Source organism: Cibotium barometz, chromosome 55 (assembly GCF_041138505.1).
Source record: "Cibotium barometz isolate CiBa-2024 chromosome 55, ASM4113850v1, whole genome shotgun sequence".
Taxonomy (NCBI): domain Eukaryota; kingdom Viridiplantae; phylum Streptophyta; class Polypodiopsida; order Cyatheales; family Cibotiaceae; genus Cibotium; species Cibotium barometz.
In genome coordinates this window covers 16479199-16491961 of record NC_141100.1, presented here as the reverse complement: position 1 = coordinate 16491961, position 12763 = coordinate 16479199, and positions in this window count along the sequence as shown.

The window sequence follows — 12763 nt, the reverse complement described above, 5'->3', positions numbered from 1 at the left end:
CCTAGTCAGAACCCTCCAGGATCCTCCTTAGGTGTCCTGGCACTTCACTCAGGGACCGCTTCGTCGGCCCTCATTCATCATACCATCGGAAGCGCAACATTTTAACCGTACACTGAGGCTGGTCAAGACCTGGGTAGGACCAGGACCTGGGTAGGCTTTGCCACTACGTGAGTTGTCCTTTGAACACTCCCCACCAGTTGTTGCAACCGAACTTCCCTTAGAAAAAACAATATACCAAATGCTCCCTCCAGCATTCTGGCGTAAGACAGTCCTTTAAGAAAACAGGGTTTCGATGCAAGTTTTCAATTTGATTTTCTTTTGAATACAAGGAGTATTTCTTGAATTAGTATCCCCAAAACTTCTTGATCGTCGTAATTTTGAATTTCATAACAAAATTCCTTGAATTCTGTAACCTTGATCCACAGATCAATCCAAATGGTCTCAAACTTAGTTTTAGATTTGGCGGGAGATTTGAGTGTATTTTTCAGGAACTGGTTGTTGGATAGGTGTCATCTCCAGATGGTGTCACGCTAGTGGTACACTCTTTAGCCTCTAGGCATTTTTGGGATTTATAGCATTCATTTCCATTTTTTCCTATTTACACACTTTTTGGGTGGAGGAAAGGGTGGAGGAACTTTCCTATATATATGAGGCATTGTAGTTCATTTCTAATGAAGTTGGCTAGTGATTCATTGATTAGTTCTTGAGTACATTGTCTCTTCTCTCATCTCTTCTTTCTCACATGGTATCAGAGCAAGATGGTGGCGCACATAGAGCCTCCTTATCCTTCTTCCTCTCTACCTCTAGTCCTCTTCAACAACCCCGCTTTCAATTGCGTTTTTTCATTCTTGATTATCTGCTAAATGGATGCGTTTTTGAGGATTGTGCCAGCGTGACCTACTGGAATCATCGTGGTCTACAACTTTGCAGAAGAAAGTTTTCGCAAATTCCTCACCGTTTTTGAGTTATTCTTCGCAGACTGCCTGCATGCAGAATTCTTGCTTATGTTTTTTACAGAAGCCCTTACATGCTTGATTATCTACTAAACGGATGCGTTTTTGAGGATTCTGCTCGCGTTACCTACTGGAATCATCGTGGTCTACAACTTTGCAGAAGAAAGTTTTCATAAATTCCTCATCGTTTTTGAGTTATTTTTCGCAGACTGCCTGCATGCAGAATTTCTGCTTGCGTTTTTTGTAGAAGCCCTTACTCATCATCCTTGCACTCATTCAATGATGCAAGAGGCTTTAAACCAGCCCCTTACCATCCTCTACAAGTGTGTTTTTAAAGTACTTCAATTCGAGTCCTACAACTCTACTTGCGGTGAAAACATTGCCAACTAGTTTTCCCTACATGCGGTAGCGTTTTTTTGGAGGCTTCTTGTGGAGAGATTTCTTGGCTGTGTTTTCATCATCAATTTCAGCCCTCTTCATGGTGTTTTGAGATACATATTCATCCTCTTTTCTACACCTTTCTACCGGCTGAAAATTTCACTTTGCTACATACTTTGTGTTTGCATTTTTGTGGACAATCAACTCCTCCATACTCCTTCTACCTAAGGCTACATTCTGAGCCCTCTTTTGGTGGTTTCTACGGAGTCTATTGGTTCATATATTGGCTGCGTTTTGTGGCTGCATTTTTGCACTATCTTTGTGTATATTTTGGAGATACTTTCTTGGTGGATAGCCCATCGATTGGCTGCGTTTTTGGAGGTACGACACTTCTTCCCTTGTGTTTTCCCACCCTCCTCTCCCTATGGGAACTCGGAAGTCCTCTACTCCAAAAGACAAAGGCAAACTTGAAGATACTATGGATCCTACATCTCCTACGACGGTTGGACCGACAACTACTACAACGGAAGTTGGTGCAATTCCTTCTTTGGTAGTAGGTGCTTCTACTTTCTCTTTTCCGTCGTATCCATTACCTTCTACGGATCCATACACTCTTTCTTCTTTGTCCTTTATGCCTTCCTATCCACATATTTCTATACTCTCTATGGTATATCCCCCTACATCATCTATGCCTTTTATGGCAACTTCATCTACTATGATTCCTCCTTCTACTACTTCCACTACTACTCCTCTCCCCACTCAATCATATCAGCCCTTTAACCCATTCACTCAATCTTTGAGCCTTTCAAGTCTTTCCGATTCACAAAAGCTTACCCCAAATACCTACCACACTTGGTCCTTGTTTATGCAACTTCTTTTGGAAAGCGCCAAGGTGTGGTCTATAATCACTTCTCCTCATATGGTGCCTTCTCAATATCAAACCTATATGGATGCACGGGCCAAAGCTTTACTTATGCATGGCATGTCTACATCGGTTGTGTCTCAATTTCTCTCTACAAGGAGTACGGCTCAACAATTATGGCACGCTATACAAATGCAATATGGAAGACTTTCAACGGTTAAGATGGCTAAGTTGGAAGAAGATTCGGATAAGCTTTCTATCTCCGAATCCGACAACATAGTGGAGAAGCTTGGAGAATTCAATCGAATCAAGCGGCAACTTGAAGAGTTTGGTACATTGGTAAGCAATCCGGTCCATAAGCTACTTGGTAAATTGCCTTCTTCTTTTGAATCATTCAAAGATAACATCTTTCTTCGAGTTCCTTTCCCTTCCTTTGAAGAGACCATGGGTCTTCTTCATGATAAGTGCCTTACTCGCAAGCAAAACAAAAAGGACTCGGCTTTTGTAAGCCAAGGCAAGGGCAAAGGCAAAGGCAAGGGGAATGATCAATGCAAAGGCTCTAATTCCAATGCTAAAGATTCTTCAACCAAAGGCGACAAGGACAAATCAAAGGATTTAGTCCAGTTGCAAAGATGGGAATAGTGAGAACAGTCATTGCTATGGCTGCAGCAAATGGTTGGGAAATGCATCAAATGGATGTGAAAAATGTATTTCTAAATGGTGATTTACAAGAGGAAGTTTATATGGCATAGCAAGAAATATATGTACACCCGAGGTACCCCACTCATATATGCAGATTAAGGAAAGCATTATATGGTTTGAAGCAAGCACCTCGTGCTTGGAGTGATAAGATAAGATGATATCTTATCTCCCTTGGATTTCAGGTTTCTTCAGCAGATTTCTCACTCTATGTGAAGAAAACAGATCATGGGATTGTCTTGCTTGTCATATATGTGGATGACTTGATTGTCATAGGAGATCATGCTATAGATGTTATGCATGTTAAGAAGGCATTGAGTGGGCAGTTTGGAGTGCACTTTCTGTGGTCGTAGTGGCCGTACGGAGGATCGTTGTTTTGCTAAGAAGGCGGTATCCAAGAAGGTAAAAGTTGAACTTGAATCCAAATCTAAGGGTTCTTCTACATCAGCATCTTCTCACGACAAAGACAAAGACAAGAAGGAAGACGGTAACGCCAAGGTTGCATATGTTGCTATGTCTTCTACTTCTTCATGTGACACATCACTTGTGGTAATCAAAGATCTTGATACGCATACTACGGATGAGTGGATTGTCGACAGTGGTGCTACCTCTCACATAACGAATAGTTCTTCCTTATTGGAAAACCATAAGTCTATCTCTTCATCAGTACACATTGGTGATGCTTCGTCTCTCCCTGTGATTGGTATTGGTGATGCTTCGTCTCTCCCTGTGATTGGTATTGGTGATGTTTCTTTTGGAGATGCTATCTTACATGATGTTTTGCATGTGCCTAAGATGTCTGCCAGCTTATTTTCTATCTCTAAGGCTACTTCTAAAGTTCTTGGGGTTTACTTTGATGATGAAGTGATTGAAATCATTGATAGATAGTCACTTTCTTGTGTGGAACATGGTTATCAAAATGTTGGGCTTTATCATATAAGCTCTTTTACAGCACAGTTGCCACCACATGAGTCTCATCTTCATCAATTATTTGCTTCTCCTAAAGCACTTGTTTCTAATGAAGATAGTGATCTATGGCATTTCCGCTTTGGCCATGTTCCTCTTGCTACTTTGCAACATCTTGTCTCACATGACATGGTTACAGGTCTACCAAAGCTTCAGAAACCTCGCCATCATATTTGTTCTTCTTGTGCTCAAGGAAAGCAACATCGGGCTTCTTTTCCAGAGGAGGCTACTCATAGGGCCACACGCATACTTGAGCTTATTCATGCTGATCTTGCAGGACCTATGGAAGTACAATCGCTTGGTGGATCCAAGTATTATATGCTTCTTGTGGATGACTTCTCTCGCAAATCATGGGTTTATTTCTTACCTAAGAAGTCTGATGCTCTTTCTCAAATTCTGAATCACCTTGGATGTTCATCTACTCCGACACTCATCTACTCAGATTCACAGAGTTCTATTGCTTTAGCCAAAAAACCAGTTATTCGAGGACGATCCAAACACATTGATGTTCATTTTCATTTTGTTTGTGATTGTATTTTTGAAGGTCGCATTCAGCTTGAGTATTGTCCTACCAAAGATAATGTTGCTGATTTGTTTACTAAGCCTCTTCCTCGACCTACCTTGGATTATCTTCTTCAGTGCATTGGCATTGGTCCTCCCGTCTGGACCTGAAGAGGAGGTGTTGGATAGGTGTCATCTCCAGATGGTGTCACGCTAGTGGCACACTCTTTAGCCTCTAGGCATTTTTGGGATTTATAGCATTCATTTTCATTTTTTCCTATTTACACACTTTTTGGGTGGAGGAAAGGGTGGAGGAACTTTCCTATATATATGAGGCATTGTAGTTCATTTCTAATGAAGTTGGCTAGTGGTTCATTGATGAGTTCTTGAGTACATTGTCTCTTCTCTCATCTCTTCTTTCTCACACTGGTCACATCTTCTTTCCTCGAAAAACTGATGAAAGAGTTTGGTCTTGGTCATCATAGTCTGATTCAAAGTTTGAGTCTGATAAGATTTTTCCTGAACTATATTTCTCAAAAAGGTTTGATAATTCAATTACTAATTTACTGAATTTCTTTCTTTGAATATTCACTTAACTGATTTCTAAATTAGTTACGAATTCCAATGAGGAATAAATTAATCATTTATATGAATATTTCGATCTCGATAGATTTTTTGAATTTTCTTTTTACAATTCATGTGAGTATAAAACGATAGAAATTTCTCTCTTAGAGTATTTACTTATTCATTTATCAATTACTCATACAAATTAAACATAGAATTAAAGAGAATTCCAATTTTGATATAAAAACTCTTTATGCACCTATTTATGCATAAAAATCAACTTCAATGGGAATAACACTTTTATATAAAAGAAAATCCTTTTATGCATAAAATCAAATTTAATAGGAATAACACTTTTAAAATAAAAAAATTTCTTTATGCATCTTTCTATGCATAAAAATCAATTTTAATAAAAAAATTCCATTATGCATCTTTCTATACATAGAAATTAAATTCAATGAAAATAACACTTTTATAATTAAAAAAATCCATTATGCATCTTTCTATGCATAGAAATTAAATCTAATGAAAATAACACTTTAATAATAAAAAAATTTTCATTATGCATCTTTCTATGCATAGAAATTAAATTTAATAAAAATAACACTTTTATAATTATTAAAAAACTCCATTATGCATCTTTCTATGCATAGAAATTAAATTTAATAAAAATAACACTTTTATAATAATTAAAAAATTCCATTATGCATCTTTCTATGCATAGAAATTAAATTCAATGAAAATATCACTTTTAAAATAAAAAAATTTTCATTATGCATCTTTCTATGCATAGAAATTAAATTCAATAAAAAAACACTTTTATAAAAAAAAATTTTCATTATGCATCTTTCTATGCATAGAAATTAAATTTAATGAAAATAATACTTTTATAATAAAATAATTTTCATTATGCATCTTTCTATGCATAGAAATCAATTTTAATAATTAATATCAGTGATATCCATGCATATTCATAGGTGAATATGTACATGGAGTAAATTAGAATATTTCTTTTAGAATGCACGAACGGTGGGAATTACTCTTTTGGAATAACATAAAAATAAACTTTCCTTTCCACAAAATTCTGGAAATTTTTACCTTACCCTCCTTTTTGGCTGACCATTTCTCATTTTTATCATTCTAATTTAAACTTAGATTAACCCAATCTAGATGTATAGGACTCTAATCTACTCAATTTTTAGAAATCAAGAGAGTAAACAATAAGAAAAGTTTAATTAATCATTTAACGAATCTTTCTAGGATTAAGAAAGGCTGAATTGTAAAGAAGAGAAGGGTGTGGCCTTTTCATCAAGGCATAGCATTAGAATTTACTTCAATTAACTATAAAACAAGAATTTACTTCAATCAACTATAAAACAAGAAAATCAAGAAAACCATAGATTTAAAAATTAAACAAGTTAAAAAAAAAGCTAACATGGAGTTGTAAGCTTTTCTTTGGCTTGAGGGATCGAGGGTTCTACTCTTGTTTGGAGAGTGGCCACCAATTACTTTGGAGAGGATTAGGCCAAAAATAATTGAATTATCAGAAATTCAATGTAAATGGCTTAGGGTAGGAGTCGAACAACAATGCATAAACACCATTAAACTTTTGCAAATGGGGGAGGCTTCTATTTATAGGAAAAAGTGAGCCTCAAACCAAGCAAACTGAATCTAGACTTTTCCAGATCAGTTTGGTTAATTTTTGACCATTTTTGGGTCAGTTCAGCTTACTTTTTGGAACTAGACTTGAAATAGGAGAGAAGAGAGATGAAATATCTCATTTAATTGATTTAAAAGTGGGGGTAATGATGAGAAAAAAAGCGCCTCCTTCATGAGGGGAGATCCCCACTCTGAGGTGTCAAAATTCAGTTTTTTAACTCTTTGGTCCTTAGTCCACTCTTTATCTTATGTGAGCATTTACTCATTTTCTTTTATTCTTCAATTATCTCCTCTCCCTACATTTGGATTAATCTTATTGGTCCATCAGAACCTTAATCCAAAATTTTTAAAAAATCTGGACCCTTATGCTAAGGTCTTTTGTGTAAATTATAATTTATTTCTAATGCACCTATTGTTTGAGATTCATTTGTAGCTTCTCTACTAGTTCTCCTGCAACTTCTTGCCTACATATACCTCTATCTTGAGGTTCAACCATAGCCATTAAAATAGCTACCATGAGCTCTCCATATGTAGCATGCTCTTCCATATACATGCCAGCATCTTCAAGGGTGCTCTTCATTGATTTCTTTTGAGAGGCCAAAGGTCCCAAAAAACATTGTATAAGCCTTTTCTGGCTTCCACACCACTTTTCTCATCTACCATGAGCAATGGATTGCAAATTAGCTCATAATCACTTGCCCCCCCCAACACTACAACAGAATGAGTGTCTAGCAGTGAAAATAGCATCGTTTTTATAACTAGAAGCACAGCTAGGTGTCGAGCCATTTTTGCTGCTAGAAACACTATTATTTTTGCTGCAAAAACAGGTTCGCTGCTCAGTAGCAAAAATTTCACTGCTATTTTTGTTGCTCAGCTAAGCAGCAGCCTCAACTAATATTTTCTGCTGAGTAGCGAACCCCCTACACACAACAAAAAAAGAGTTGGGGCAAACTCAGGAGTCTGCATAGGACTCCCCAATCTGCCCCAGCTCTTTTTTTTAAAATTAAAATAGAGTCACATATTCAAATTTATAACAAAAACACAAATACAAGAAACACATACATTGTGGAGAATGCAATTGAGCCCGAAAAGCTATTATATTTCAGGAATTGTTGGGCCTTTGGCCATATATACATAAAGTTTTTACAAAAGAGGTATGAAGAGGTGGGTGTCTTTGAATCCTCATCGAATTGTGAGTGATCTTCATCATCGATTCCTCATCCTCTTCACTTGCTTCACGGTGATAATCTGGATCCTCCTCTTCTTCTTCCCCTTCATCCTACATACATGCCATCAAGTGTAAGGTAAGGAAAGCATGGAAATACAATTAGACGTAGAAAAGAGAATGATTTAGGCAACACATTACCTCATCAGCTTGAGTCCCCAAAATGGACTCATCTAAGCGTACACCTCGTGTATGCATCCACGCCCACAATTGCGGACAGGGGACTCTATACCCATAGTCATATTTCTCCTTTGTTGTTGGGTCACACCCAACAACCTCCCTCTACAAAAAACAATTAAGAACATATACACTTATTTCAAGAAATCAATATAGTACAAAACGAAATGAAATGAGAGAAGAAATGATACTTACGAAACGAGCAAGAAAGGAGGATTTCCCGTCGGAGCCGAAGTGTGAAGCCCCTCACTTCCGTAGTCGAGAAGCACTTGCTACTGCTGCCGCTTGTTGTTGAAAAGCAGTTGGGTGCTTTCTCACAAAACTACGTGCGTTCCTCCACTCCTTGGTTGTACACATGCTAAGCTTCTCCAAATTATTTTCTGCTGATCTCTTGATATTTGCTCTCCTATTAGAGAGAAAAATCTTGATGCGTTGCTTCATCCACTCCTCAAAGAAGCACAGACCCGCATGTGGCATGAGGAACTCCGTCTTAAGCACATCGATAGCATATTGCTTAGACAGTTCATCTTGTGCTTTTAACTTTTAGTCTTTAAACTTTAAGTTTATATCTCTATCTCAATCATCTCAATTAAAATAGGTTTGGCAACCTCCGAACATCATGCATGTCCGAATTACAGACCATGACTTGTTTCGGAAAGACCCTCTACAGGGTAGCAATAGCGAAAAGTATTGTCGGTCTACTTTGTGCAGGGTAGCAACAGTGTATTTGCTGTGTTTTTTCTCCTACAGGCTCATTTTCTGATGTTGATTGCTTGATTTGAGGCTTGGTGGTACCTTCTAGGATCTGCGTTTTTAGATTTTGCCTTAACTACTGCCACTTTCGCTCCTGTGTTTTTAGATTTGTAGCCCTGTTTTGCTACGTTTTCTGGACTCTTCCTGCTGGTAGCTCTACCTTCACCTGGGCCTTAGCATTTGGACCTAAAGGTACCTTCTCTTCATCATTTTTTCCTCATCTGAGGTGTGGAAGCTGGTTGGCCTTTATTTTCAAGTTTGCAGCCTCTCTGTTGGTTGCGTTCTCTTCTCCAGTGGACACATCACTTGTAGAGGGGGTTTTGTGTGGACTGTGGCTTTGGTGACACTTTGGTACCTGAGGAGGACACTAAATTTTCTTATTTCAATCAGCATTTTGTGGAAGCAAAACATAGAAGAGAGGGAGAGCAAAGGAGAGGGAGAGAGACATCACACAATGAATATCATGTTATGTATCAAGAGGCTTTTACAATGGCAAGATCATCTAGCAAATGGTGTAGAACAAGTCCCTATCAAATAGGTTAGATGGATGATCAAGTGAATATGGGAGAGCCCCTTTTATAGTGATGCAAGGGAGCTGGCCAACTGCTGACCAACTAAAAAAGAGACAAATGGATAAAACCTCATAAATAGGAAATACCCCAAACACACTGAGATGCACAATTTCTAGCACCCCCTTTGCAACTCATAGTGTGCAAGAGTGTGAAGAAGATAAGCTGGATGAAGATGAAACCATGGACACTCCAGTCTTGCGTAGTACCGCATACACCTCGAAAAGAGCACCTATTAACTTGTTTCTACGAAACAAAATGCCACCACAAACAGCAAGGAACTTTGCTTGGCTACGAATTCCCACACAAGTGTGGAGTGAACTATTAGACATCATCATCCCGTTTTGCTGTTGGCTTCCTTTATGGTGTCGTATTTTAGACTTTAGAGTTGACCATGTTAGTTAGAGGGGCTGGTCACCCCTCACATCATGCTCCAACTTTTTCCCTATTTTATGGAGTCATTAGCTTTTATTCCTAGTCATGAGAGGATCTGGTTGGCTACCCCTATTTGGGCATATATATAGCCGGGCTTTCCCTCCCTCACATTCATTGCTTTGTGCCTCTGCTGCATATTGGCTTGTTGCAGTCCCCCACTTATGAGGTCATCTTCCCCTCTTGCTCAGGACTTGTACCAGCATATTGGCTTTCCTCATTGCTTTGTGCCTCTTACATGCCTTAGTGCCTCTGCATATTGGCTTGTTGCAGTCCCCCACTTACAAGGTCATCTTCCCCTCTTACTCGGGACTTGTACCAGCATGTGTTTCTTGTTTGGTGATATTGAGAGTAGGTATATACATGTGTTTCTCTCTCTCTCTCTCTCTCTCTCTCTCTCTCTCTCTCTCTCTCTCTCTCTCTCCTGTGTTTCCACTTTCCCATCTTCCACTACTGTGCATTCCTTCATGGTTTCAGAACATCGGTGACTTACAACATTAGTTGCTCCCTCCTCTTTCTTGCATTTTCTTTTTCTCAATCTGCTGCTGCTGTTGGTCAGTTTGCCCTCTTCTAGGTGCTTCACTGTTGCAGCTTTGTGGTCAATCTTCATTAGCCTATATCCCTGGCATTCCTGTAGTTCTATCGGCCTGCTTTGTGCAGGGAAGCAACAGTGTATTTGTTTCATTTTTTCTCCTATAGGTTCGTTTGCTGAAGTTGGTTGGTTGATCTGAGGCTTGGTTGTACCTTCCAGGATCTGTGTTTTCAAATTCTGCCTTATCTACTACCCCTTTCACTTTTGCATTTTCAAATTTGGAGCCCTATTTTGTTGCGTTTTTTGGACTCTTCCTGCTAGTAGCTCTACCTTCACCTAGGCTTCAGCATTTGGACCTGAAGGTACTTTCTCTTTAGCGTTTTTTCCTCATCTGAGGTGTGGAAGATGGTTGGCTTTTATTTTTGCAGCGCCTCTATTGGCTGAGTTTTTTCTTCTCAAGTGGACACATATCACTTGCAGAGGGGGTTTTGTGTGGATTGTGGCTTTGGTGACAGTTTGGTACGTAAGAAGGACACTAAGTTCTGTGATTTCAGATAGTGTTTTGCTGATTTTGGAGCATCTATACCTACGTTTTGTTCCTGGCCTACACAGTTTCCCAGTTTCTTTATGGTCCTTGCCTTTTATTGGTGGGTGGAGTGTTGTTTTTTGCTGGGCAATAGTGTTTTGGCTGTGTTTTGCTTCCCAAAAGAATTTTCTACACCACTAAGAGGGGGCCCATCCCCAGCTACTTCACTTGAGGATCAACTTTGAGAGTTGTTTTGTATCTGTGGAGATTTTCTTTTGCAAGACTGGAGTTTGCAGATTTTGGAGGAGAGTAGTTCTTTCTTGACAAGATAGTCATCTTTTCAAAGATCTTGAGTAGAGTTCATTTTGTCCAAGCCTATGTTCTTTATAGTGTTTGCAGAGAAAGGAGGTTATTTTGCTTGTGAGGTGTGATCCTTTCAGGGATCATTTGTTTGTTGCTAATTCTTGGGATCTGATTCTATGGGGAAGAGACTTCTGCTCTCAGTGATTCTTTTGAGGACTTTGTTATTACCACTACAGTTTATATTCTTGCTTCCCTTCCTCATTTGTGATGCTTCTGAGGCTACCCCTCCCCCTACTAGTTCTGCATTTGGTTTGAGGTGGCGTGAAGGGTTGTTTTGGAGGATGGACTTTTGAACCCGATGGGATCCTTTGGATTTGTTGTTTGCATTGATGGCTTCAAGAAACTCTACCTCTATAGCTCCGTCTCTGAAGCTCACCATCGTGAGAGGAGGCTAACACTAGCAACAAACCCCAGTCAAAAGAAGAAACACGAGAGGACACCAACAACCCCAACTGATGATCCCTGGCCCTTAACTGACACAACAGAAAACTTCACTACCCTCCCATCATCCCTATCATCTCATCTACCTATTCAAAATGTCCTCTAAGGTCAGCACTGTACTCCAATGCCTTCAATCTATCAATTCAAAACCTCTATTGACTACAGCTGATGCTCAACTGACAAGAGCCACCTTGAGTGGACGCAAAAAGGCTCAGAATCTGCCTCTTACATCCTCTCTTTGTTTCCTATCGGAGTTATGTCCTCTAGAACCTAGAGTGTCCTCCACTATCATAACAACTCAAACTTGTTAGAAACCCACTGTCTTTTCCTCCAAAATGATTATTTTGGTACCTAGGTAGAAAATTATCCTTTAATAGTCACCTGACCACATATCCACAACCTCAGAGGCCTCCTTGATCCTCTACTGACCCACTTCTGACCCCTCCGTGCTGCTGACTGGGTAAAGCTAGCTCCATAGCTGAACTTCCCCCTCATCTTCCTCAGAGCTTTCCTCCTCCTCTTTTATTGTAATCTCGATGGAGTTGGTTTCTTCATCCTCCTCTTCTTCTGATGTGATGAGCTTCTGACATCACCTCTCTTTCTTTTCCCATGTCATATCTAACTTTTTTTTTTGTAGGTTGATCCAAACCTAGGATGAGGTGCCTCTCCACTAGTCTTGTCTTGCCTTCATGGCTATCACAGCAGTGGTCTCCCTAATATTAATGGATAGGCCTTTGTCCTTAAACTGGCATTACATGGACATCTAGCTCATCTTCCAGACCAAGTATGGTTACCTTCAGGTTCTTCACCACTCCCAAGCATCTCACCTTCACATTGTTGACCATTCTCACTCTAAATTCTGAAGGAGCACTCACCTTTAATATCAAGGCTTCCATGGTGTGTTGGGTCATAACACAGACTTGAGCACCACCATCTATGTATACTTTTGGAACCTTAAACTGCTCTATATCCAGGCATCCGTTCTTCTCATAGGCAGGTGATCCTTGTCACCTTTAACTCTTACGATGTTCAGTTGTCCTCTCTTCTTCACTTTCTTGGGAATCCTTATGCTAACCAGTCTGCTACACAAGTTCTCCTAAGTTTGGGACACATTTGCAGCAACTAGGGCCAAGACAAAGTGGTCCTTTTTGCTGGAGATCTTT